This window comes from Bombus flavifrons, chromosome 12 (assembly GCF_040668555.2).
Source record: "Bombus flavifrons isolate JBK064 chromosome 12, iyBomFlav1_principal, whole genome shotgun sequence".
Taxonomy (NCBI): domain Eukaryota; kingdom Metazoa; phylum Arthropoda; class Insecta; order Hymenoptera; family Apidae; genus Bombus; species Bombus flavifrons.
In genome coordinates, this window is record NC_138453.1 from 12,546,460 (window position 1) to 12,563,604 (window position 17,145).

General features: G+C 43.8%; 1 long non-coding RNA gene across 1 annotated transcript; it reads right to left on the reverse strand.

Moving 5' to 3' along the window:
- Positions 1 to 3,605: 3,605 nt before the first annotated feature.
- Positions 3,606 to 6,839, reverse strand: LOC138185657 (uncharacterized). Its single transcript, XR_011174693.1, has 2 exons — positions 5,277 to 6,839; positions 3,606 to 5,182 (listed from the first exon to the last, which is right to left on the reverse strand). It is a non-coding gene; the product is annotated as an uncharacterized LOC138185657 (long non-coding RNA).
- Between the last annotated feature and the right edge of the window lie 10,306 nt (positions 6,840 to 17,145).

Here is a 17,145-nt window from a genome sequence, read left to right on the forward strand (position 1 = left end):
CACAGAACGTATAAAAACAAGAAGCAGACCATAATACTTGTTGATAGGCACGGAAATACGTGCACGCGATTAAGTAACATGGTAACTTTAAACGTCTTAAATAATCTTAATAATCGTGTACAAAAAAAAAAAAAAAAAAAATTAATTATGCCGAAAGGAAGGAGAAAGTGCAATAAATACGAGGCTAAATTGCAATTTGCTGTACGAAATTCAGGTGCGCGAAAATGCAAGTTTTAACCGAGCCACGAATATACGCGAACACCTTTTCTTTTTTCCCCACCTGTTATTTACAACATGGAAAGTTAATTTAAGGTTCCAGAGAATCGAAATTACAAAGTCGCGTTCGATATTTCATTACTACGCTTTTACGAGCTTTTGCGGGTATTAACAGGAAAACGGCAAAAGAATACACGAGTATATCCAAATTGGATTGTATCGCTGTTTACGTGTTTTCGATCGATCTTTAAATTTCTATTTGCTGGATCCACAGCAAAAGGGCGGATGTATTATCAGAAACGAAGGAACGGTGAAACCATGAAATTCTACACCTACAAAAGCGGACAAGGCGAATAAAAGTATTTGTACATGACGTAGACGAATGATATAGTAGCGACGAAGTTAATTGATCAACTGGTTTGGTCATTAACCGCAATTTCGATTAGTTGCTTTCACAACGTTGACGCTCGTTACCGTTGCAAGTCGTAATTACGATGCCACCGGCACAGCATATAATTTTGAAACATGGTCGAGGTCGTGTCTACGTATCCCTACTTGAGAAACGCAAAGTTGAAGTTCCTTCGACCATAAAATCGAAACGTGAAACCGAAAAATGCAATATAAAAATGATACATTATTAAATATGCAATATATATATATATATATATATATATATATATATATATATATACGTATGTATATGCGAGTGTGATTTTACATTACATATACATGTATATATGTATAAATACTCTATATCCATAGGTACGTGTAAACTACTTAAGTTTAGCTGTGTTTCAGAACGGACAATTGCCGATTACCTTTCAAATATATAGTCATCCACACCTGCGACACGTCCAACATATTTCCAGGCTTTTATATCGTTCGCGGCGCAGGTGAAAGAACTAATTAAATCGCACGGGTGTAGGTGTGTACAGGTGTAACCATTCATTTGGCTGATACACGAGAAGAATAAAGCGCGAACATAAAATATGGTGAAAGCAGGAATTGGACGACTGGAAGAATTTGTACGATCGAGTTTGTTGCTGTTACTGAGTTGGCACGAGCGGACAAGAAGCGGCGGGCACAGCGCCGAGAAAGACGCGTGCGTCGTCTTTGCGTCTCCTTTCGTATTCTCGCGTCTCTCGGCTGTTAATTTACATACAACAAAAGCAAGGTACCGAACGAGTCCTTGGCGGGTCAATGAAAGCTACGGAGAAGAGCGAAGAAGGGTGTCGTATTTTCAGCACGCAGTGCCATGCCGTCGTCTTTCTGATTCAACCGTGTTTTCCGCTAACACATCGGGTCTCCGTTCGCTCTACAGGGTGTTTCCGTTTTCCCGGTCGTGTTCGCCAAATGATCGATAATCGTTATTCGTCTTTTTACACGAAACGATTAAACGAAACTATTTCGTATCGTGATTCTAAAAGGCAAACGGTGAACGAATAAAACGAAATAAGGTAAGTTCCGTTTCGACGCTTTGGTCGATAAATGCGAAATTAAATTCTCGCGAGAAATACGAAATGACGCAGGTTTACAGCGATCCTTTAACGATGCATCATCTATGGAAATCTTTAGACAACACGATAACAGGAGGCGTTCAATAAGAAAATTCTACCGCGTGAATCCTCGAATAAAATGTAATAACATGTATGGCCCGAAGAGATTTAACAAATATCCGAATAAAATAATATACGACACGCCTGGAATGTATTTTTAAAATCGTCGAACCGAGGATAAAACGAGAAATCTCGTTCCTGCATAAATGTAAATAATTACTTTGACAAGTTTCCCTGTTATAATTCCTTATCAGCGGTTTGTCGGCGATAAATTAATGCTTTATCTTGGAAATGTTAACTATTATTTCAATATGATCGTTCAAATTACAATAGTAAAGTATAATTCCCAAAACGAATAAATATATTAGAGCGATCTTAGGATAAAAAGAAAGACAGCGTGTAAATTCATTTACATCATATTTTACTTGATGCATTTCAGAGAAAGAAGTAACGTTAACATAGGCAAAGAACTCAACGTCCGACGAATCGTTAGAGATTTACTTTCATCGGCGCTACTTTTATTTTTAGCTGTAGCACGTGATATTTGTATCCGTAAATACGAGCACACGTTTGTAAAGATTCCGATCCTGCAGAGAACACGATAAAACCCGATACATCGTCGTCCGAAATAAAAATTTCTTTTTCTCACCGTTGAAACTAATTTACAACTGCTAATTTATAACTGCTCTCCGAGAGATTCTGTTATCGATATACCGTTATCGTCTATCTGTCTTATCGCGCGTTGTTTAATACGTTAAGCTTCATTATCTGCTTATTATGTCGCGAACAGAACGAACGAATAAAACTCGACGCCACTCACCTTTTTACCGCCACATTTATTCTATTCCTGTTAGCGCTCCTCTCATTGTCATTGTAACGAAGGGGAACACGAACTCAGACGCGGATGATAAGAAGCTTTTATCGTGGACAAAAGCGTATCTGTTGACTTAACTCCTATCGTACGACGGTTGTCGTAGCGTTCGTTCGGTAAGAACCTCAAATTATATCGCGGCTGAGGCAGAATTTAATAAGAAAAAAAAAAAAAAAAAAAAAAAATCGATCGAAAGGAGGATAATCTTTGCCGAAAGAACGCCGTATACGTCGCGATCGAAGTACTCCGTGGAAAAGTAAATTTTAACCGCATCGCTGTGTCCTTTCGTTTTACTTTCTTCGCAACATCGTTATTTTTCGGTCTGATTAACGGCACTTTCGATGTTTTCACTAAACGACAAGGTCTATACGCAGGCGAATTCAGCGAATCGAATTAGAATTCTTCGGATATTCGCTAATAAATACCGAGACGATTTAGTCAGGCTATTGTTAGCTTTCTCAAGCCACATTGAATTGGAAATAGTAGAGTGTGGAGCGTAGAAGGGAGGGAAAAAACGTCGACGAGGAGGGGGAGCATTTTACGCGCATGTGTTTCATTAACGGAGTTTATGAAAACACGAGTTGTCCTTGTCGAGTGCATCGCACCCGCGTTCTGGCTTCGTCCTCGTTGTACTCGCGTACTACGTAAGCTTTGTTTTTTCCGAAAGAGCGCGCACACGCTCCAATGTTGCACAAAGAGGTGAATTATGGTAAGCCATAAAAAGACTCTGCTCGTCCCACAACTAATTCTGATAAATTGCCACGAATTTTTTTACTCGCTCTTCCCCGAAACGAACAGCGAATACAACGCTGCTCGCTTTTCTAATTGTAAGTTTGCGTCTAATCGTAATCTCGGTGCAAATCCGTACCGTCGTATCGGGCATATTCAAGTATATTTCGTAAAACGTAAACGTATACGTAAGTAGCGTTATTTACGCGTAGAACGCTTTTTCTTTTTATTTCTTTTTATTTCTTTTTCTTTTGTCGCCACGATCTTCGGTGTTACGTCTATCGATTTCGTTGAAACGAAAAATCCAAGATTAGCGAGTGAAAAGCATTACGCGCAGATCGGAATAATAATTAAATAAAAGAGTTAGATTGGCAAAAACGGCGCAATTCACCGAAATCCATGGTTTATTTTTTCACCGAGGTATTTATCGTACGAATTGCACGATATAACGCGAGTCGTGACCGTTCGATCGATACTCCTCGACAAAGCTCATTATCAACGGCGGGCCTGGGTTATCAGAGTCGCATGGTAAACGTTGGAGTCCGCTGCTCGAGCCTCATACATACGCATAAACCAGTCGCTTAGCAATCGCCGTTACCGCGGCATTCGCTTCTCTTGATTTTTTCTAACCGCTGCCGTGTCTCCGAACTTGGTTTCTATTGGAATCTTAATGACTTTTAGCTGGATTTATCGTCTAGTCTGTCCGTACGCCGTTACGTTGATTGTTTTTATCGCGTATTCAGCGAAGGCGTGTAATCGCGTCTCTCGAATAACTTGCGCGTCGATCGATCGTATAAAAGCCTGGAACAGGCGTGTCCTCGCATCGCTTAATATCGATCCGAGTATCCAAAATCCATCGTACGTCCACGTTCGATCAAAAGATTCGAGCACGGTTTTCAGCGGAGTAGACGATCCGAAAATTTCCAGCGATACGAAAGAATTAGCGTTGCCGAAGCAGCCGAAAATTAAATAGGTGGCCGCTGAGATCGTTAAAGTCGGTTAAAGGGGATTAAACTCTCGATGGCGTCGACACCAAAGCGCGACATTGTTTTCTGAGACGCGCAAAAACCTAGCTGTCCCAGTGTCAGAAGCGAAAACGTTTTTCTTGTCGCGCTTTACAAGCACTGCTGATAAATCCACATTTTTCACCGACAAGTGTCTCCCGTATGTTTAACTTGCACGTATGCTGCGCAGAAGCTTCTCTTCCTCTCGCTGCTTTCCTTTTTCCCCTCTTGTTTCCTACGCTTCTCTCCACTTTACCTTCTGCTTTCTCATGTTGTCAATTTTTTTCCTTTTATTTTCCGCCTCGCGCGTCCTTTATTTTATTTCGTATCGTTCGCCCGTATAGCTCGACGACGCTTTAACTCGGCTCTTCATCGCCGTTTCTTTCTCCGATTACGATAATTCCGAATTTACGTCGTACGCGTCAACGAATATGCGTAACGAGATAAAACGGCCCAGAAGAGATACGAAATAAGCGTTAGAACGCGTTAAAATCCACAAACTTTGCGTTGCGTACGACGAGAATCGAAGCGTTAAATAGCGAGTATTTGTATTTCTACAGGAGCAGACGCACACGCAGAGCCAACACGCATTCCGCTACCTTCCCCATTTCCATTCCCCCATGGCTTCCTTATTTACTCCCTTTCCTACTCACCCTTTCCCTTTCTATTCTCCGTTGCTCCTTTCCACGATCCCTTCCTCCTTCTTCAGCCTCTCGGCTCATTTACCCTTTGACTTTTTCCTTTTACTCTTCTCCTTTTTTACCATTATCCCTCTTTTTCTTCCCTCTCGCTCGTCCCACGGCTCCCTACAACCGACTCTCCTTATTTACTCCCCCTCCTTCTCTTTCCCACAACTTATCAACCCATCCTCCTCGTCAGCCGTCTCTCATCCTCGCCCACCTATTCGCCTTTCCGTCCTCTTCTCTCTTTCGTCTTTCACCCGTTCCCCCGGCGAAACTCCGACTCGATGTTCCTTTCACAACACGCTTTCATCCTCCTCGACCGGTCTCCTCTTCTCTGTCCGACCCGTTCGCACCCTGTCCTCCTCTTTCACGCGTTGCACCCGGTTCGCGTGCTTCTTTGTGCGCTGGAATCGTGCTCGCGCGCGCGCGCGCGCGCGCGCGCGCGCCTGTGTGCGAGCGCGTAAAATACACGTGGGTGTAACTCCAAATGCCCGGTGTACACATGTACGGCCAGAGTTTATGGGTATATTTTCTGTACGATGAGAGATGAGAGAAAAAGAGAGGAGGAGCAGGAGGAGGAGGAGGAGGAGGAGGAGACAGAGTCCGCCTACCGTAACCTTGCACCGTGGAGTCAAGTGTTGCCAACCACGGTAACTTACCCCGTAACCTAGAGCGATGAAAAATATCTCGCGGACGGATCAGCCCCCTGCGTCGCAGGTAGATCTCTGGCGAGGAGGCGAGGATCCGGAGTAGAACGGTCAGAAACCAGAAACGAGTCTCGGGCCCCCTTTAACTTAAACTTAAGTGCCGAGCGACCCACACCGCTGATCGCGGGTCCACGGAAACGTTGGATCGACGGATTTCTTGCGTTACGACCTGACCCGCTGTCATACAGGGTGTTGCGAGCGAAGCGGATGAATTTCAGGCCCTGTGTCTCGTACCTTGCATCCGATGATACGCGTACAAAGGTATATTAGAAATCGATGGATCGTACGAACGAAGAAACGGCAAAGCAAGGGCAGAACTATCGGACTTTTATCATCCGATGCGTCTTGTCGCCCGATCGTGTCGGATAAATGGAGTTTTACTGCATCCCGATGCTTTTGTTTCCGCGGAAAACGACAAAACCTATAGCTTCGTTAAAAAAGATAGAGACGATCTCGAAATCTTTGAAACGTCTCCAATTTCAGAAGAGACACGCGCACCACGTAACGCGTTTCATCTATTATTATGCGCATATTTGTTTGATTTCTCTAACGAAACCTTACTCTGTCCATCGTTTCAAACGTCGCGGCTTGTCCCGGTTGCGTGAAACGTCCTGTATACCGTATACTATACGACACATACACGTAGGATTGTCTCGATGGTCGGAAGTACGTTGGACGAGTCGACGAATTTAGGCGAGATAGAACTCGATCGACAATTTCAACGTACAACTTGCCAGTCTCCAACGATAAATTCTCGAAACCGTATTCACAGGTTGTATAACAGTAAATATTTGTAATTTGGCGCGAACGTAACGAACGAATCGGAATACGATGCGCGTCTTGGAAAATATCTATCCGTCGTGCGAGCGCGATCGAACGATGCAATCGTCAAGACACGTTTTATCGTATCACGCGTTCGTTCACCCTTCCTCGATCTCCTTATCTTGCTTATCCTAACTTCGTCGTCGTTGTCGTCGTCGTCGTCGTCGTCGTCGTCGTTGTCGTCGTCGTCGCCACTCTTGCCAGTGATCTTCACGCCGATTCAAAGTATCGCGATTACGTTGAATTTTATTCTTCGTGGTCACGTTTTGTCCTATCTATGACGAAATAATTAATTCTTATACTCGCGGCAAAATCGACGACGGATCCCTGCGCACGCGAAACGATAGGATCGATTAAACGAACAGACGCTTAAAAACCATCGTTGAAGGTTGAAACTACGATCGAACGAATAATTTGATCCATCCAATCGTTGGTCGAATCGTTCCTAAAACGTAGATATATCATCGACTGGTATATACGTAATTCGTGGTGCAGCGAGCTGCGATCGCGTGTCTCCGCAGTGCAACGGCTGGAAAAACGAAGAAACGAAGGATCGTAGTCGGACCGGTAAAAGGTAAAAAGAAAAACGAAAAAAGGGGAACGGTGGATGGGACAAGTATATTTGAAAATGTAACCGAGTTGAGATCCGGTGGCTCGGAGGCGAGAGAGAAAGGGGAGGAACGGGATGAAAGAGAGGAGCGGAGAAGGCTACGAGGAGCAAAGAGGTGGAAGAGGTGGAAGAGGTCGAAGATAAAGGAACAGAGAAAATCGTCGGTGGAAAGAGAAGGTGGGAGTGCATTGTGATAGAAAAAGAGACGAAAATAACGAACGGAATAAGAGTATAAGAAGAGAGGGAAGTTGTGCATTGTATATGCTTTCAGGCAAATCGGCAAAGAAAAATAGAAACGTTGTGAAAGAAGGAGAGATCGCTTGTATCTACCGGCGAGAAGAACCGAGAGGAGAAAAAACCAAAGAGGCAGAGAGAGAGAGAGGGAGATGCAGAAACTCTTTCTATGAAATATCTATTAATAAGGAAGATTCGAGTAGACTCGGTTCGTTAATCTATTACTTCGCCTGGGATCGTTCGAGCCTTGGGAACGGAGAAAATCGCTCGATACATGCTCGGACGATAGGTCGGCGGAAGGAAAGGAACGGGAAAAATGGAGTCATCAGCCGTCCGATCTGAGATCAACGGTTGCGAGAGGCATTTAAAAAACAGCTAATTATCGTATAAATCTTTTACGCGAGACACGTACATTCTATTCCGTGTACGATTAAATAAAAGGTTGGATCGAACGAAATAATATCGAAATACAGAAGAAAGGACTCTTTGTTCGTTGAACAGCTAATCTGGATATCGAGCAGTCTTGTGTCGCATAGGACGAAGAGATCCTTAGCGGTAGAAAAGAAATTGAAATTAACGTATGTAGGATGAAAAAGCGGATGAAACAAAGGATGAAACAAAGCGGAGAAAGAAATCACGTACGTATACATGGTATATCGTGTGCTGTTCGATCGAGAGAAGCGTCGAGAAGAAGGGCATGGAAGCGAGAAGAAAGGAGGAAACGCGAAAGAGGGAAGAGTAGAAGATAGGAGAGAGAGAGTGAGAGAGAGTGTGTGTGTGTGTGAGAGAGAGAGAGAGAGAAGAGAGGAGAAAGAAGAGAAAGACGAAGGCAAGAGGGAAAAACGATCGACTATAGACGCACGGTTGCGCGAGAGACGGAGAGGGAAGGAAAAGAAAGAGAAAGCGGGGGAAAGCGAGACGGACGAGAAGGACGCGAGAGGAACGAAAAGAGAGAAAGAGGAAGGTGGAGGGAGGTAGAGGCGAAGGTAAGTCAAATGTTAGCGAGTGCACGGCGATGGAACGTCTTTAAGACCAAGGAGGGACTTATATAAGAAAGCAAGATGGCAACCGGTTGTCCCTGAGCCACGACCGGCGTTTATTTGCACATTTTTATCTATTTTTCGAGCCGACCAAAAAACTTCGCGCAACCAGTTCGCCCGATGGCGCACATGGGCGCTCCGAGATGCCGAGATTTTTCTTTCCCATGGATGGACGCGTTTTTATTGTCACCGAAGGTGTCGCGCCATTCTCCTTACGCACTCACTTTTATACCAGCTTGTACCATTGGAGCCGAACGCGCTCGATTTTCCGTTAACACCGGAAACGGTTATTCCAATTTTTACCCATCTACTATCACGCGACTTTATAGATATTTCGCGAAATTTCTGCGACTCGTGGTACGCCTCCGAATAACGCGGCGATACGAGCCAGACTACGTTCGATAAAATATTGCAGAACGACAGCTATGGATATCAACGATAATAGATGTTAGATATAGTAAAGAAACAAAAAAAACAAAAAAAAAAAAAAAACGGAAACCCATGATTCTAGAATCGAGCCGAGTTTACGAATATCTCGCGATACTACAGAAAACGTCACATCGAATCTGATACGAGATTCTTGGTTACTCGGTGCAAATCTTGTACAGTCCTTGAACGGACAGTATTATTCATTCCATTTTTACAGTGATGAAATGGCCATTTAAATGTCTCGCGTTATCTTGTTTCTTGCTTAAGTAATAGCAATACTATTCGTATTTAACGAGGTTGCGTGTTTTCGCATTAAATCCACTGTTTAATGGCTCTTCTACTTAACGTAAACTCTATATCGCGTCGGCCTGATATCTTCTGTATCTGTATATCTTCTGTATTCTTGATTACAGACTAAAAACTAAAAACTATCGCGTCCGTTTCCTTCCCTGTACTTGCAATTGCTTCCATTTCTAGTAACAGGTTGTGGCAATTTCCTCCATTTCCGAAAGCTTGTGAAATTTCCTTTCTATTCTTTCGAAAATTTCGATGGAATTTTTCTTTCAACGCGATAAACGGTCCAACGAATTCTGTCTCAAAGTACGATACGTGTTTTCGCTTGTCGATCTTTTAGAAACGTTTCTTTTACGAACGTTTTTCTATTCCCGTAACGATGATATGTCGCCTCGCTGCACCGATGTTTGCGGTATATCGGCGCAATCGGCTTATCGTCCATTAAAATCTCTCTATCACAGGCCGAACCGCGGTTCGCTCGAGAAAATAAAATTCAATTAGGAGAGTGGTCAGCGAGAATCGGTGTATAGCCCCGATCCTTCGCTAATTGTAACTATGTAGATGCGTAGTGCAATGAAACGAGACAAAACGTAACTTATACTATAATCGTTATTATTTCCAAACATTATCGCGACGAAACATAGTCCTGTTGATGCGATCTTTCGCACGGCCGAGCTCTTCGAAGGAAAGGACAAAGTTTCCCGTGGAAAATTAGCGAAGAGAACGGAAGGATGGTAGTACGGTCATGGTACTCTGTGACTGATGCCAGCAGATGTCCATCCGGTATCATTTGCATGGGCATCTGTGGAGCTATCGAATGTCCCGTCGTAATTTTCATTCAAACACAAATCACTCGTTGGTCGCATGGCGTATTATTGAAACAAGCAATTCGCCCCCTTCCGACGTCGCTCTTTTTCACCGTTTATGTCCGAAGGACCGTACGCCCGATCGTTTGCTCCTCGTGTTTGCTCACATGTGACTGCAACGTCGTGAAACGACGTATTTGCCTGGCCGACGCGCGCCCCGTATACCAGCTACTAATAAAAAATGATCGACTATAGAGGATATCGGTCGGTTCGATAAGAACGCGTCTTGTTCCTCGTTATTTTCATCGATCGAAATTTCAATGAATTTTCACGAATAAAAAGTTCACGTTAAAGTATACGTAAAGATGTTCGTTTTCCCAATAAAAAAAAAAACAAATAATCGACTTTGAAAATAAACGATCCGTTTATCAACTGGTTAAGAGAGAAGCCTATCTGATGTACGTGTAAATATACGATCGCTGTCGTGATCACAGTCGATTATTATTTACACTATGTCGAAAAACACGAAAAACACGCTCCTTACCGATAATTTTAATTAAGGCGTTCGTAGGTTGTACCTTTTTTATAATTTCTTCGAAATTCCGACAGGATACGTTAGGTATTTCGATTTTTAGAGAGGCCAACCTTACCGAAATAGAAATATTCATCTTTAAAGTTGAAAGTTTCGACGCGTAATCCTTACAATAAGCAGAAAGTATGAATAGGTAAGAAATGTCTTCTTAGAGATTGTATGTCAGACACGCGTAAACGGTATGTATGAGTTTCGAGCCTCGGCGTGTTTACTTTCGAAGGACGTTGTCGCGCTAGAAGTACCTTAGTCTGCCAGTATCGGACGTTGCATACATTCGTATACTTTGGGAGATAACGAAGAAATAAAAAAATATTTTACGTTACTTCTTTACGTAGTTATTTCGCGTTGCAGCTTGTTAATTATTTCCACTTCGATCTCGCGAGCTAAAACAAGACAAGCGTTTGTACATCTATTTGGTCGACTAGAAGATCTTGAACGAAGATACAGTCTCGTTCGCTTACTCTTAAAGTTACTCGAGCTGGCAAAGAATCCAACAAGATCTTGCAACTCGATGCCGATTCGCGACGATATACCCGTTTCTCGATAACTTTTCCTCTTTGGATCGCATAAATCAGAGTATTTCTCAAACTTCTTTTTTGCAAAGTTAGATTCAAATAATTAACTACGCAAGGAGCAATACCAAACTGCTAATTAAGCTCGTTACGTTCTCTTGACGCGATTGACATCTCTGGTGGATGTCCTTTGATGCTTTACGTGGGAAACCGAAACACGTGCTACGATCGCGTTCGCTCGACGCAATTTCACTCGAATCTTCCAAAGCGAAACGATTTCGAGTAAGAAGAACGTTTAATCGGTTCATCGGTGGAAACGGAAGACGGAGACGCTTGCCAATTACGTCTTTGTAAATTTCTCCCGATCTTTCTTTTCTTCGTAGCTCCAGTTTCGTCCGCGATCATCGAACTATCGTCACATCGTTGTTCGAGAGACAACGACTTCGTACCGATTTATCCATTTTAACGCGATCAGTGCGTCGGCATTTCGCTTGCTTTCTTCCTCTAGGATTGACTGGAGCACAGCTCGACGATGTTCGAGAACAGATATAGCAAGAGATAAGCGAGATACACGCGATACGTAAAAAAATATAATTTTAGTATAAAGAACGTTTTCCGTGTAACGGGCAAATATATGCTATCGCTTAAAGTCTATCGCTCCAAATAAACAAATAAATAATAATATTTTGGTGCTTAATAATACCGTGCTACTTCATTTTTACCATACATTAATTACAGGCTTTTTCAATGAAGCGACGAACGCAGATAGTCCGTTTACGTCGATATAAAATATCACGCAAAAAGTATTTCGTTTCGCGTAATTCGCGCATCATATTTCGACCTCGAAGGTATCGCCATTTTACGCTCTTACTCACACTTGTCGCACTTTTACGTCGTTTATTTTCCATGCTTATCCAAATAAACGTATTACAACACGAGATAAATGGCACGTATAAATAACTCGTCAACATTATCAGTTTTCTCGTAAAATGAAATATTTTCACGGCAGACCGGGTAGATATCTCTCTCTCTCTCTCTCTCCCTCCCTCTCTCTTTCCTCTCTCTCGTACACGCGTCGCAAGTACTAGAGAGCATCGAATCGAAACTGGCAAGAAATTACTATATTACCAGCTACGCTCCTCCGATATCATTCGCATTTCCTATCCCATAGCGACGAATTTATTAGCGTTTATGAATTTATTTACATACGGATATTACAGATATTTGCCTTTTCCTTTCTGTTTGTAAGAAACACGTTTCTTACAAACCTTTTTACAAACGCATAACCGAAAGTTTGTCTCGGGCATTTTATCTATTGAAACTAGACGCAAAATTACGGAACAGGTGTACATTATAACACGAAACGAAGGCGCAATTTTTAACTGGAGAGAGATCCACGCGACAATTCGAGTCGTCGGCTTTATGTGACGTTCGCCATCGACGAGTTCCGTAAGCTGCCAGTGGTTGGCTCTTTCGATCCATTTTGCATCGAATTGTTACGCATGAAACTATCGTTCCTGCCAAATAATTTGGTATCCAAGTCGTTACGCGCGGCCCGATCCTACGAAGCGCAGTTCGTTCGCGTAACTGCGTGGACGATTCTCGTTAATTCCTTGGAAGCCAGTGATCCGCCGCGGAGCGACGAAAACCACCACGTAAGACTTCAACGCCCTTTTTCGCGTGACAGGCAAATCGCCGATCGATTTGGAAAGTTATAGCGAACCGTGATGCATATAGCTCGTCGTTGCGATATTTCTACCGCAAAGAACACGTTGTCAGAAATAATGAAACGCTCGGAGGCCTTAAAAACACGTTCCGATATTTTTTTCATGTAACGCGTCGATGTCGCGTGTATCTACTCTCGAGCAATTAGGTTCGAACGTGTTGGAACTCGGAACAGTGGAGAGGCTATTTTCGTCGAGAGCAACAGTTTGCTCGATTTGCAGAACCGAACGCGGAGTATTTATTGCGTTAAATTTTAATAGTTTCGAATTTGTATCAGTTTCAAGAATTTTAACGACGCGTTGGTAAACTGCAATCCCTTTGTTTTAAATTCGAATTCAATTTCTTGCAAATTCCTTTTCGGCTGTGTTTTTCGCCGTTCGACTTAACGAACGGTTCTACGATATCGCTTCAAAAATAGGACGACAAGCGCGATATCTCGCAGTCGTTTCGAACGTTTCCAGAGACCTGGGACGGTAGAAAGGAAAGAAAAAGTTGCATCTAGGCGCGAAGGAATCGGTTAGTCAACCGATAGTAGGTATAGAGAAATATTTCCTTCGAGTGACGTTTGCGCACAGAATTAACGCGTCGACGGTAGAGGCATCGAGATTGTAATACGAACCGAAGACGACGAAGGGTTAACGAGCGTTTCTTTGATCGTAGCTGAACGAAACAGAGGGGATACGACAAAAGAGAACGGGACAAGAAAGAGGGAAAGATGGAAAGAGAGAAAGAGACACGGAGCCGAGAGTTTAGCTTCGCAGAAATCGACGGAGGAACCGGGGTTCTTTTTCCTCGGCACCTTGGTAACCGAGTAACCAAGTAACCAAGCGACCAAGTAACCACGCTGCAAAGCAGCATTCGCGAGATGCACGAGGGGAGAAACGGCAGATAAGCGCCATAGTAGCGATCTGTCGGCGAGGAAAGAAAGAAGAGGCAAGTTTGGTGGAACGAGGAGAGTCGTTCGGTTGATGGAGGGGGGGGCTGGAGGCGGTGGAGGCAGAAACGCCAGAAGAAGAAGAAGAAGAAGAAGAAGAAGAAGAAGAAGAAGAAGAAACCGAGTGGAAGAGGTTAATGGCCTCTGACACAGTGGTGATAAAGGGGCAACGCAGCGGAGGCGAAACCGCAGAGAATTCGAACCGACTCTGTAGAACACGAGATGAGTAGAACGTGGAACCTCTCTTGGCAAGAGGAACACGGAGCTCTCTAGAGATGACGCCGATAAATATTTTCTAAAGCATCGTCGAACAACGACGACGCGATCTTCCTTCGAGATCGTAGCGATCACGGTGGCAGATATTTGTTCGAAGCTGGCTTAAATATTTCCAGTTTCCATAGATGCTAAAAGCACGGTTTATCGCTAGAACCACCAAGCATGTCCAAAATAACGGAACGATATCGAATTCTCTGTTCTTATGATAATAAAATTAATAATAATAATAATAATAATAATAATAATAATAATAATAATAATAATGACGACGATGACGACGATGACGATGATAGTAATAATAATAATAATAATAATACACATTGCAGGGTATAGATAAATGAGACAGAAGAGGAGAAAAAGGTAATAAGATGAAATACAGAATCGACGATCGACGATTACGGACCGCGTTGCAAGCCGATAGCTCGAAAGAACCTAAGGATTTAGAAGAAAAGTCGACGGTATTAGAAAACTGGTTACGATTAAGAAAATTGTATTTGCCGTAATTGGTTGGACGAGCCTTAGGTTTCGAGACTTCCAAAGAGAAGAGCAGGAATAGAGACTTGTATTTATACAAATAATAGATCTGTTATGGCGCGGCGTGGTTCGGAGGTCGATAACCTCGGACGCGATCGAGTAACCAAGACACAGAGATCTTTTTGGTAAAATTAACTTATGGAAACACCGCTTCGCAATCTCGAGCAAACTACTTACCGTGGATTATCGGATGGCGCGGCGCATGCTACGCAATAAGCGGCAGAAATTCAGACGCGAAGAATGCAGGAAGCAATCGATATCGGAAGACGTAACGAGCGAACGGAGCGGTATTTTCCAGTAGCCACGCGGTTACTCTAAACATGGCTTACTTTACGAGGCTTCGCTATTCAGGACCGTGCAAAATTCTACAGCTACTCTAACTAGTACCGCGTTCTATAATCGTCGTTCTAGCCTATCCGCTTCGTTTCACTTGCCTCGACGAGTCGTCGAAAGCCGTAGAAATCTGGAAAATCAAAGCGAGCTGGTCGATTCTTCCAGAACGATACTCGCTTGCTTACGATACGCATTTCTTTCGACGTCCGAGCATCTCGAGCCGTAGTCATCCGCCAATTAACGAGAAAACGACCAACATCCGACGAAACGATTCTCGCGATAGCAACGTCCGATTCCAAAGTCTCGCGTTCGATCACCGTTGCCAAATTTCCTTACGCCATATACTCCCTCGCTAATTTTAGGTGGCTCTCTGAATGATGCTCCAAGGTACATACTACGTATACGTAGCCAACACGTGGCGAGATGGGAGAGGGCGAGCGACCAGAGTACGACCAGAGTGCGACCAGGACAGAGCCGAGGAGAGCCGAGAAAGAGCGGAGAGCGTGAGTGCTCTTTCTCTTGATCTCTGTTCGCTGTTGGCTCTCGCCCTCGCCAATCTCGCCTGCCTTTTCGGATGTCCACGATCGGCCTCTGCCGGCAGGCAGGTCGACGACCTCGAGGCGATGCACTCGAGGGAAGGACACATGGAAAATGGCGGGAAAACTGGCATCGCTCGACGCTACTCGAACTTTCGATCTCTCGCGACTCGATAAGCTCGATCACCGACAGGTTAGACACCGAGCCGCGTCTTCTGCTCGCGTTCGCTCCGCTGCTCGCTGGTCGGCGGACGCGTTCGTCGCGGCAGATCCGATGAAATATCAGCGACGCGACAAGCTGCTTTCCTCGTACATTTTCCACGCTTACGCGTTGCTACCTTGCTCGTTCGGTGATAGTTTGTACCCCGGTCGAGTACGATACTCGAGTACGTCGGCCCATTTTCAGAAACGCGTAATACGTCGCGCGTTAAGCATTTGACGGAGATTGGCAGAAAAACGGCAACTTTCTTTCGACGACTCGAAATATACATGTTCTCGGCGTTTCTCGTTTAAAAAATCTCTTTATCTCTGGCCTACTTTCCTCTGCACGCTTTTTCTGCCGGAAGTCGCGTGCACCGGTTGCGGGAGCATCGATAAAGATTCGCTCGATTTATTACACACACGCAAGACGAACGAACGCTTTTACCGGTATCCCTATAAAAACATCGAAACACATCACGCGCGGAGACACCGTAAATACGTTGATTAATTACATTGTAACAAAGTGCGACGATATTTCAAGACGCGTCGCGTCATTAAACGCGCTACGCAGATACGACGGCGGCCATTTTTCAGATTCCGTGGATAGAAGGCGTAGCAAAGAGATTCGATTCGATTTTTTCAAAGATACGTAACTGTAGAGATATCGATTCGTTATACCCTATATTCTCTAACAGCGTGCGAATCTTTCCAAATTTCCACTGCCCCCGTTTAGACAGTTAGTAACTCGAAGTAATCGCGATAGGATGGCATTTTTATCGTTGGCCTTGCTTCTCCAAGAATTATTATTCTCGTTACTTCTTCGAGATATTCTCTTAATTTCCACGTTTTAAAATACAACTCGCATAACGTGCTTTACGAAGCCGAATTTCTTGCTTCGCGAGCAGCAGCGTCTATACGACGCAAATCTTACGTGAATGAAATTGTAGCTACCGTAACCGTTACGTTCGCTCTACATTGCCAGGTTTATGCATTTTATCGCCACATAAAAGACGCTTACTGCGAACAATCTTAAAACCGTCGAACAAAGCCAACAGAAGATACGAAAAGTCAGTCTTTAACCGACCATATACTCGACTATAAAAACTCCGTTGCTTGTTAGAACGAACACGAACACTGTCAAACACGAACCACCTTTTTATTCCACTGCACGTTCGTCCGAGTAAACAGACACGAATACAGCGCGACGATCGTTTATCTTTGGTTTTGGAATTTCAACTAAATTTCAAATAAATAGACGAAATAAATCGTTCGATTCGGATTCCGCGACACCTTTGCCAAACCGGACGGATCGAAAGCAAGAGGAGAAGAGAGAATGGCGTTTGCCGGTCGAAGAGGCGAGGAGAAGCGGGAAAATGTCGGAACGAGAACGATGACATAATAACCAAGCGGATCGAAGGGATTCGGTCGATTCGAAGTTCGTTAAGGCGACGCGATCGATTCTCGAGCCGGTCGATCGCTAATGAGACGGCGTTCGGAGGCG